Here is an 8,649-nt window from a genome sequence, read left to right as displayed (position 1 = left end):
CCTCTGATTTCTATTATTATTTCTGCCTCCTCTATTATAATTGTCCCTCCAACCCTGGTTGGAATTGTCTCTCCAACCTTGGTTAGAGTTATCCTGCCATCATTGGTTATAGTTGCCACCTTGATTATACCCTTGATTGGGGCGGTCATGAAAGTTATGAGTGGCTGCTACAGTGTTGTCTTCTGGTTGGAGTTGCGGACACTCATCGGTATAGTGACTGTAATCTGCACAGATTATGCATACTCTTTGTGGAACCAACTGCTGGCTGTGCTGTGGTGGAGAAGGCTAAACTTTCTGAGGTTGTTGTTGATTCAGTTGCATCTGCTTCAGCAAGTTAGTCATTTCACATAAGCTCTGAGCTATAGCAGCAGTCTCTTTACTAGTGGATACCTCTGCAACAGCTCTTGACCGACTTTGTCTCTGCCTATGATTCCTAGTAGAGTCAGCTAAGTCGCTGATCAATTGCCATGCTTCTTCCGTAGTCTTGTACTTTTTCATAGAACCATTGCTAGCACCTTCCAGTGTGGTCCTATCTTGAGATTTCAAACCCTGTGTAAAGTAACCGAGCAACACTATCTTGTCAATCATATGATGGGGGCATGTGTCTCGAAGATTATTAAAGCGTTCCAAGTATTCATAGAGGGTTTCAGATTCATCCTGAATGATCATAGACATGTCCTTCCTCAGCTTATCGGCAACTTCAGCTGGAAAGAATTTATCTAGAAACTCTCTCCTAAGTGTATCCCAGTTGGAATTAGTTGTTACGGGTTGAGTGTAGTACCACTCTCTTGCCTTTCCCTCCAGAGAAAATGGGAAGGCTTTCAATAGAATGGAGATTTCATCAGTGCCATCATGCTTAATAGTAGAACAAGCAGTCTGGAAATCCCTAAGATGCTTGATAGGCTCTTGAGCAGGTAAGCTGATGAGCGGATATTTTATACACTTTTTGGGGGTAATTTCATGTAGATGTTAGCATGTTTTTATTAGTTTTTAATAGAATTTTATTAGTTTTTAAGCAAAAATCATATTTCTAGACTTTACTATGAGTTTGTGTATTTTCCCATGATTTCAGATATTTTCTGGCTGAAATTGAGGGAGCTGAGCAAAAATCTGAGTTAGGCTGAAAAAGGACTGTTGATGCTGTTGGATCCTGACCTCCCTGCACTCGGAATGGATTTTTTAGAGCTACAGGAGTCCAATTGACACGCTCTCAATTGTGTTGAAAAGTATACATCCAGGGCTTTCCAGCAATATATAATAGTCTATACTTTATGCGAAGATAGATGACGTAAACTGGCGTTCAAGGCCAGTTCCATGTTGCAGTCTGGCGTCCAGCGCCAGAAACAGGTTACAAGTTGGAGTTCAACGACCAAAACACGTTACAACCTGGCATTCAACTCCAGAAACAGCCCAAGCACGTGAGAGGCTTAAGTCTCAGCCCCAGCACACACCAAGTGGGCCCCAGAAGTGGATATCTGCACCAATTATCTTAGTTTACTCATTCTCTGTAAACCTAGGTTACTAGTTTAGTATTTAAACAACTTTTAGAGACTTATTTGGTACCTCATGACATTTTTAGATCTGAATTTTATACTCTTTGATGGCATGAGTCTCTAAACTCCATTGTTGGGGTGAGGAGCTCTGTAGCGTCTCGATGAATTAATACAATTATTTCTGTTTTTCATTCAAACACGCTTGTTCCTATCTAAGATGTTCATTCGTGCTTNNNNTCGTTCTACATCAGATTGAATGAGTATCTCTTAGATTCCTTAATCAGAATCTTCGTGGTATAAGCTGGATTGATGGCGGCATTCATGAGAATCCGGAAAGTCTAAACCTTGTATGTGGTATTCCGAGTAGGATTCTGGGATTAGATGACTGTGACGAGCTTCAAACTCCTGAAGGCTGGGCGTTAGTGACAGACGCAAAAGAATCATTGGATTCTATTCCAAAGTGATTGAGAACCGACAGATGATTAGCCGTGATGTGACAGAGCATTTGGACCGTTTTCACTGAGAGGATGGGAAGTAGCCATTGACAACGGTGACACCCTACATAGAGCTTGCCATGGAAGGAGCCTTGCGTGTGGGAAGAGGATTACAAGAGAAAAGCTAAAATAAAGCAGACAAAGCATCTCCAAAAACTCCAACATATTCTCCATTATTAAAGTAACAATTATTTATTTTATGCTCTTTTATTCTTCTAATAATTCAAACTGATAATTTTAATTGATATCCTGGCTAAGAATAATAAAATAAACATAGCTTGCTTCAAACCAATCATCTCCGTGGGATCGACCCTTACTCACGTAAGGTATTATTTGGACGACCCAATGCACTTGCTGGTTAGTGGTACGAGATCATAAGAAATCTTGATTTTGATATTGGGATTCAAATTTCATGCATCAAGTTTTTGGCGCCGTTCCCGGGGATTATTCGAGTTTGAACAACTAAAGGTTTATTTTGTTGCTTAGATTAGGAATAATTTATTTTTGTTGCTATAGAGTCATTAAATTCTGAGTCCTTTATTCCCTTTTCAAAAAATTTTTTCAAAAACATTATTTTTCTTTATCAAATTTTAGTTTTTTTTCGTGAGTTTAGTGTCTTGTTCTAAGTTTGGTGTCAATTGCATATCTTGTATTTTCCTTTAAATTTTCGAATTAGAGTTCTTTGTTTTTCCTTGATCTTCAAATTGTTCTTGTCAATTTTTCTTGTTTGATCTTTGGTTTGTCTTGTTCTGTGTCTTTTCTTGTTTTTCTTGTGCTTTTTTTAAAAACATTAGTTTTCAAGAATTTATTTTTATCTATAATTATAATACATCTTTAAAAACTCATTAAATTTATAGCTCAGTTGGCTAGAACGTTGGCTTATGCTCTTGGCAATTGCGTATCTTCTTTTTAAATCTTTTTCAAAAATAATTTTTCTTGATTTAATCTTGTGCCAAACTTTAAGTTTGGTGTTTTCTTGTTAATCTTTTTCATAATTTTCGAAAATCTTATTAAAGTTTTCTAAAAATTTTAAGTTTGGTGTTCTTTCTTTTGTTCTTGTTGTTCTTGTGAATCTTTAAAGTGTTCTTGAGTCTTCTTTGTGTTTTGATCTTAAAATTTTTAAGTTTGGTGTTCTTTGGTGTTTTTCCTCCAAAAATTTTCGAAAACAAGGAGCATTGGATCTAAAAATTTTAAATCCGGTGTCTTTTGTGTGTTTTTCTCTTTCATCATAAAATTTAAAATTCGAAAAAATATCTTTTCTAACTATTTTTAAGCATATTTTCGAAATTTTTTTATTTTTCAAATTTTAATTTCAAAATTTTATCTTATCATATCTTAGTTGTCAAGTAAAAAAAATTTATTTTATTATCTTTTTCAAAAATATCCTAACCAATTTCTCTCTCCCCCCCAATTTTTTTTGAAAATCTTCACAAAATATTTTCAAATTTATATTTTTATTTTTATTTCATTTTTTTTATTTTATCTTATTTTACTATTTCGAAAATAAATTTTTACATTTAATAAAATAAACAATATCAACATCTATACCATCTCCCTTGCTCCATCATGGAACTAAGTGGAAATGAAAAGTCCAGAAGGACTCCGGGGTCATATGCTAACCCCACTACTGCTTCATATGGGAGTAGTATATGTATACCCTCCATTGGAGTTAGTAGTTTTGAGTTGAATCTTCAACTCATTATCATGGTGCAGCAAAGTTGCCAGTATTTCGGTCTTCCACAAGAAGAACCTACAAAGTTTCTGGCACAATTTTTACAAATTGCTGACACAGTACATGATAAGGAAGTAGATCAGGATGTCTACAGATTATTACTGTTTCCATTTGCTGTAAAAGACCAAGCTAAGAGGTGGTTAAATAACCAACCCAAAAACAGCATAAAGACATGGAAACAGCTGTCAGAAAAATTCCTGAGTCACTATTTTCCTCTAAAACGGATGACACAGCCAAGGCTAAGCATCCAAGGCTTCAAACAAGGAGATAATGAATCCCTTTATGATGCCTGGGAGAGATACAGAGAGATGCTAAGAAAATGCCCCTCTGAAATGTTTTCAGAGTGGGTGCAATTAGATATCTTTTATTATGGGCATACAGAGAGAGCTCAGATTTCTCTAGACTACTCAGCTGGTGGATCTATACACATGAGAAAAACAATTGAAGAAGCTCAAGAGCTCATTGATACAGTTGCCAGGAATCAGCACCTGTACCCAAGAAGGAAAAGGCTAAAACAATAATTGCTGTACTCAGTCCTGCATATCAAGCTGCTGAATTCAATCAACAATTAGATTTTCTAACAAAACAGTTAGCCGAATTCAAGGAGAAACTACTAGAGACAAGAATGGCTAATATGAATATGGAAATACAGTTGAAGCAAACAGAACAGCAGTTATCAAAACAAATAACAGAAGAATGCCAAGCAGTTCAATTAAGGAGTGGGAAAATATTAAATACCTCACTTCAAGGTAGCAGGAAGCCAAGAAATGAGTAGACCACCCAAAATCCATTTGAGGACAATCAGAGCCCAGAGAGGAATGACTCTGGCGCCCAAACGCCAGAAAATGGGTGGAAAGCTGGAGCTGAACGCCCAGACCATGCTCAGTCCTGGCGTTCAACGCCAGAAACAAGCAATGATTTGGCATTGAACGCCCAAAGAAAGCATAGTTTTGGCATTCAGATGCCAGAAACAGGTAAGGAGTTAGCGTCTAACGCCACTCCAGCTTCCACCCCTGGCATTCAAACGCCAGTGGGGAATCAGACACATACAAGTGCTGATAATAACCCTTCTAAAAAGGCTTCCCAACCCACATCTGTAGGCAATAAACCTACAGCAATTAAGGTTGAGGAATACAAAGCCAAAATACCTTATCCTCAGAAACTCCGCCAAGCGGAACAGGATAAGCAATTTGCCCGCTTTGCAGACTATCTCAGGACTCTTAAAATAAAGATTCCGTTTGCAGAGGAACTTGAGCAAATACCCTCTTATGCTAAGTTCATGATAGAGATCTTAAGTCATAAGAAGGATTGGAGGGAAACTGAAAAAGTTTACCTCACTGAAGAATGCAGTGCAGTCATTCTGAAAAACTTACCTGAGAAGCTTAAAGATCCTGGAAGTTTTATGATACCATGCACATTAGAGGGTACTTGCACCAAGCAAGCTCTATGTGATCTTGGGGCAAGTATCAACCTAATACCTGCATCTATTATCACAAAGCTTGGTTTGACTGAAGAAGTCAAACCAACCCGGATATGTCTCCAACTTGCTGATTGCTCCATTAAATACCCATCAGGCATAATTGAAGACATGATTGTCAAGGTTGGGCCATTTGCCTTTCCTACTGACTTTGTGGTGCTGGAAATGGAGGAGCACAAGAGTGCAACTCTCATTCTAGGAAGACCTTTCCTAGCAACTGGCTGAACCCTTATTGATGTCCGAAAAGCAGAAGTAACCCTGAGAGTCAACGAGGAGGAGTTCAAGTTGAATGTTGTCAAAGCCATACAACATCCAGACACCCAAAATGATTGCATAAGCGTTGATCTTATTGACTCTCTGGTAAAAGAGGTCAATATGGCTGAGTGTCTCGAATTAGAGCTAGAGAATATCCTTAAAGATGTTCAGCCTGATCTGGAGGAACCAAAGAGAATAATAGAACCTCTGAAAATCCCTCAGGAAGAGGAGAAACCTCCCAAACTCGAGCTCAAACCATTACCACCATCCCTAAAATATGCATTTCTAGGAGAAGGTGATACCTTTCCTGTAATCATAAGCTCTACCTTAGAGCCACAGGAAGAGGAAGCACTAATTCAAGTGCTAAGGACACACAAGACAGCTCTTGGATGGTCCATCAATGATCTTAAGGGCATTAGCCCAGCCAGATGCATGCACAAAATCCTATTGGAGGGTGACGCCAAGCCAGTGGTTCAACCACAAAGGCGGCTGAATCCAGCCATGAAGGAAGTGGTGCAGAAAGAGGTCACTAAATTACTAGAGGCTGGGATTATTTATCCTATTTCTGATAACCCATGGGTAAGCCCTGTCCAAGTCGTCCCTAAGAAGGGTGGCATGACAGTGGTTCATAATGAAAACATGAACTGGTTCCTACAAGAACAGTTACAGGGTGGCGTATGTGTATTGATTATAGAAGGCTCAATACAGCTACCAGTAAGGATCATTTTCTTTTACCATTCATAGAACAGATGTTGGAAAGACTAGTAGGTCATGAATACTACTGCTTCCTGGATGGATATTCAGGTTATAATCAAATTACAGTAGATCCCCAAGATCAAGAGAAAACGGCATTCACATGTCCATCTGGAGTATTTGCATACAGAAGGATGCCATTTGGCTTGTGCAATGCACCTGCAACCTTTCAAAGGTGCATGCTCTCAATTTTCTCTGATATGGTGGAAAAATTTCTGGAAGTCTTCATGGATGACTTTTCAGTATTTGGAGACTCATTCAGCTCCTGTCTTGACCATCTAATACTTGTTCTAAAAAGGTGCCAGGAGACTAACCTGGTTTTAAACAGGGAAAAATGTCACTTTATGGTGACTGAAGGAATTGTCCTTGGGAACAAAATCTCAAACAGGGGAATAGAGGTGGATCAAGCTAAGGTAGAGGTAATTGAAAAATTACCACCACCAGCCAATGTTAAGGCAATCAGAAGCTTTCTGGGGCATGCAGGATTCTATAGGAGGTTTATAAAGGATTTTTCAAAATTTGCCAAACCTCTAAGTAATCTGCTAGCTGCTGACACGCCATTTATCTTTGATAAGGAGTGTCTGCAGGCGTTTGAGACTCTGAAAGCTAAGATGGTCACAGCACCAGTCATCTCTGCACCAGACTGGACATTACCATTTGAATTAATGTGTGATGCTAGTGAACATGCCATTGGTGCAGTGTTGGGACAAAGGCATGACAAGCTTCTGCACGTCATTTACTATGCCAATCGTGTTTTAAATGATGCACAGAAGAATTACACAACCATAGAAAAAGAGTTGCTTGCAGTGGTTTACGCCATTGACAAGTTTAGATCCTATTTAGTAGGATCAAAATTGATTGTGTACACTGATCATGCTGCTCTTAAATATCTACTCACAAAGCAGGATTCAAAACCCAGACTCATCAGATGGGTGTTGCTTCTGCAAGAGTTTGATATAGAAATAAGAGACAGAAAAGGGACAGAGAACCAAGTAGCAGATCACCTGTCCCGAATAGAACCAGTAGAAGGGGCGTCCCTCCCTCTTACTGAGATCTTTGAAACCTTTTCGGATGAGCAACTCTTTGCCATCCAGGAAGTGCCATGGTTTGCAAACATTGAAAACTACAAGGCAGTGAGGTTCATACCCAAAGAGTACAGTAGGCAGCAATCAAAGAAATTGATCACAAATACAAAGTACTATCTTTGGGATGAACCATATCTCTTCAAGAGATGTGCAGACGGAGTAATCCGTATATGTGTGCCTAAAGAAGAAGCGCAGAAGATCCTATGGCATTGCCATGGATCACAATATGGAAGACATTTTGGAAGTGAGCAAACAGCCACAAGTGTCCTCCAATGTGGCTTCTACTGGCCTACTCTCTATAAAGATTCCCGAGTGTTTGTACTTAATTGTGATAGTTGCCAAAGATCTGGTAATTTACCTCACAGTTATGCCATGCCTTAACAAGGGATCTTGGAGATTGAGTTGTTTGATGTATGGGGTATTGACTTCATGGGGCCTTTCCCACCATCATACTCAAACACTTATATTCTGGTGGTAGTGGATTATGTATCCAAATGGGTGGAAGCCATTGCTACACCCACTAATGACACTAAGACAATGTTAAAATTCCTCCAGAAACACATCTTCAACAGATTTGGCACCCCTAGAGTACTAATCAGTGATGGGGGCACTCATTTCTACAATAAACAGCTTTACTCTGCTTTAGTTCGTTATGGAGTTAGCCACAGAGTGGCCACTCCATATCACCCATAGACAAATGGGCAAGCTGAAGTCTCAAATAGAGAACTCAAAAGAATCCTGGAACGGACTGTAATTAACCGTAGAAGGGATTGGGCAAGAAGCTTGGACGATGCTTTGTGGGCATACAGAACAGCATTCAAGACCCCTATAGGGACCTCTCCATACCAGCTTATGTATGGAAAGGCATGTCACTTGCCAGTAGAATTAGAACATAAGGCCTACTGGACAACCAGATTCCTGAACCTTGATGCCAAGTTAGCTGGAGAAAAATGATTGCTCCAGTTAAATGAGTTAGAGGAATTTAGACTCAATGCTTTCGAGAATGCAAAAATTTACAAAGAGAAAGCAAAAAGATGGCATGATAAGAAATTGTCATCCAGAGTCTTTGAGCCAGGACAGAAAGTTCTACTATTTAATTATAGGCTCAGATTATTCCCCAGAAAATTAAAATCCCGGTGAAGAGGACCATATGTGATTACAAGCGTGACACCATATGGATACGTAGAGCTTCAAGATAATGATTCTAATAAAAAGTTCATTGTTAATGGACAGAGAGTCAAACATTATCTTGAAGGCAATTTTGAGCAAGAATGCTCAAAACTGAGGCTTGATTAAAGCTCAGTAATAGTCCAGCTAAAGACAATAAAGAAGCGCTTGCTGGGAGGCAACCCAGCCAATC

At 39.0% G+C, this 8,649-nt stretch overlaps 1 non-coding gene across 1 annotated transcript; it reads left to right on the top strand.

Annotated features, from left to right (window-relative positions):
• Positions 1 to 582: 582 nt before the first annotated feature.
• On the top strand, positions 583 to 690 carry LOC127747354 (small nucleolar RNA R71). Its single transcript, XR_008009154.1, has one exon. It is a non-coding gene; the product is annotated as a small nucleolar RNA R71 (small nucleolar RNA).
• The last annotated feature ends 7,959 nt before the right edge of the window (positions 691 to 8,649 follow it).

This window comes from Arachis duranensis, chromosome 4 (genome assembly GCF_000817695.3).
Source record: "Arachis duranensis cultivar V14167 chromosome 4, aradu.V14167.gnm2.J7QH, whole genome shotgun sequence".
Taxonomy (NCBI): domain Eukaryota; kingdom Viridiplantae; phylum Streptophyta; class Magnoliopsida; order Fabales; family Fabaceae; genus Arachis; species Arachis duranensis.
The sequence above is the reverse complement of the archived record's forward strand: the minus strand, read 5'-3'. Positions and strand labels throughout refer to the sequence as shown.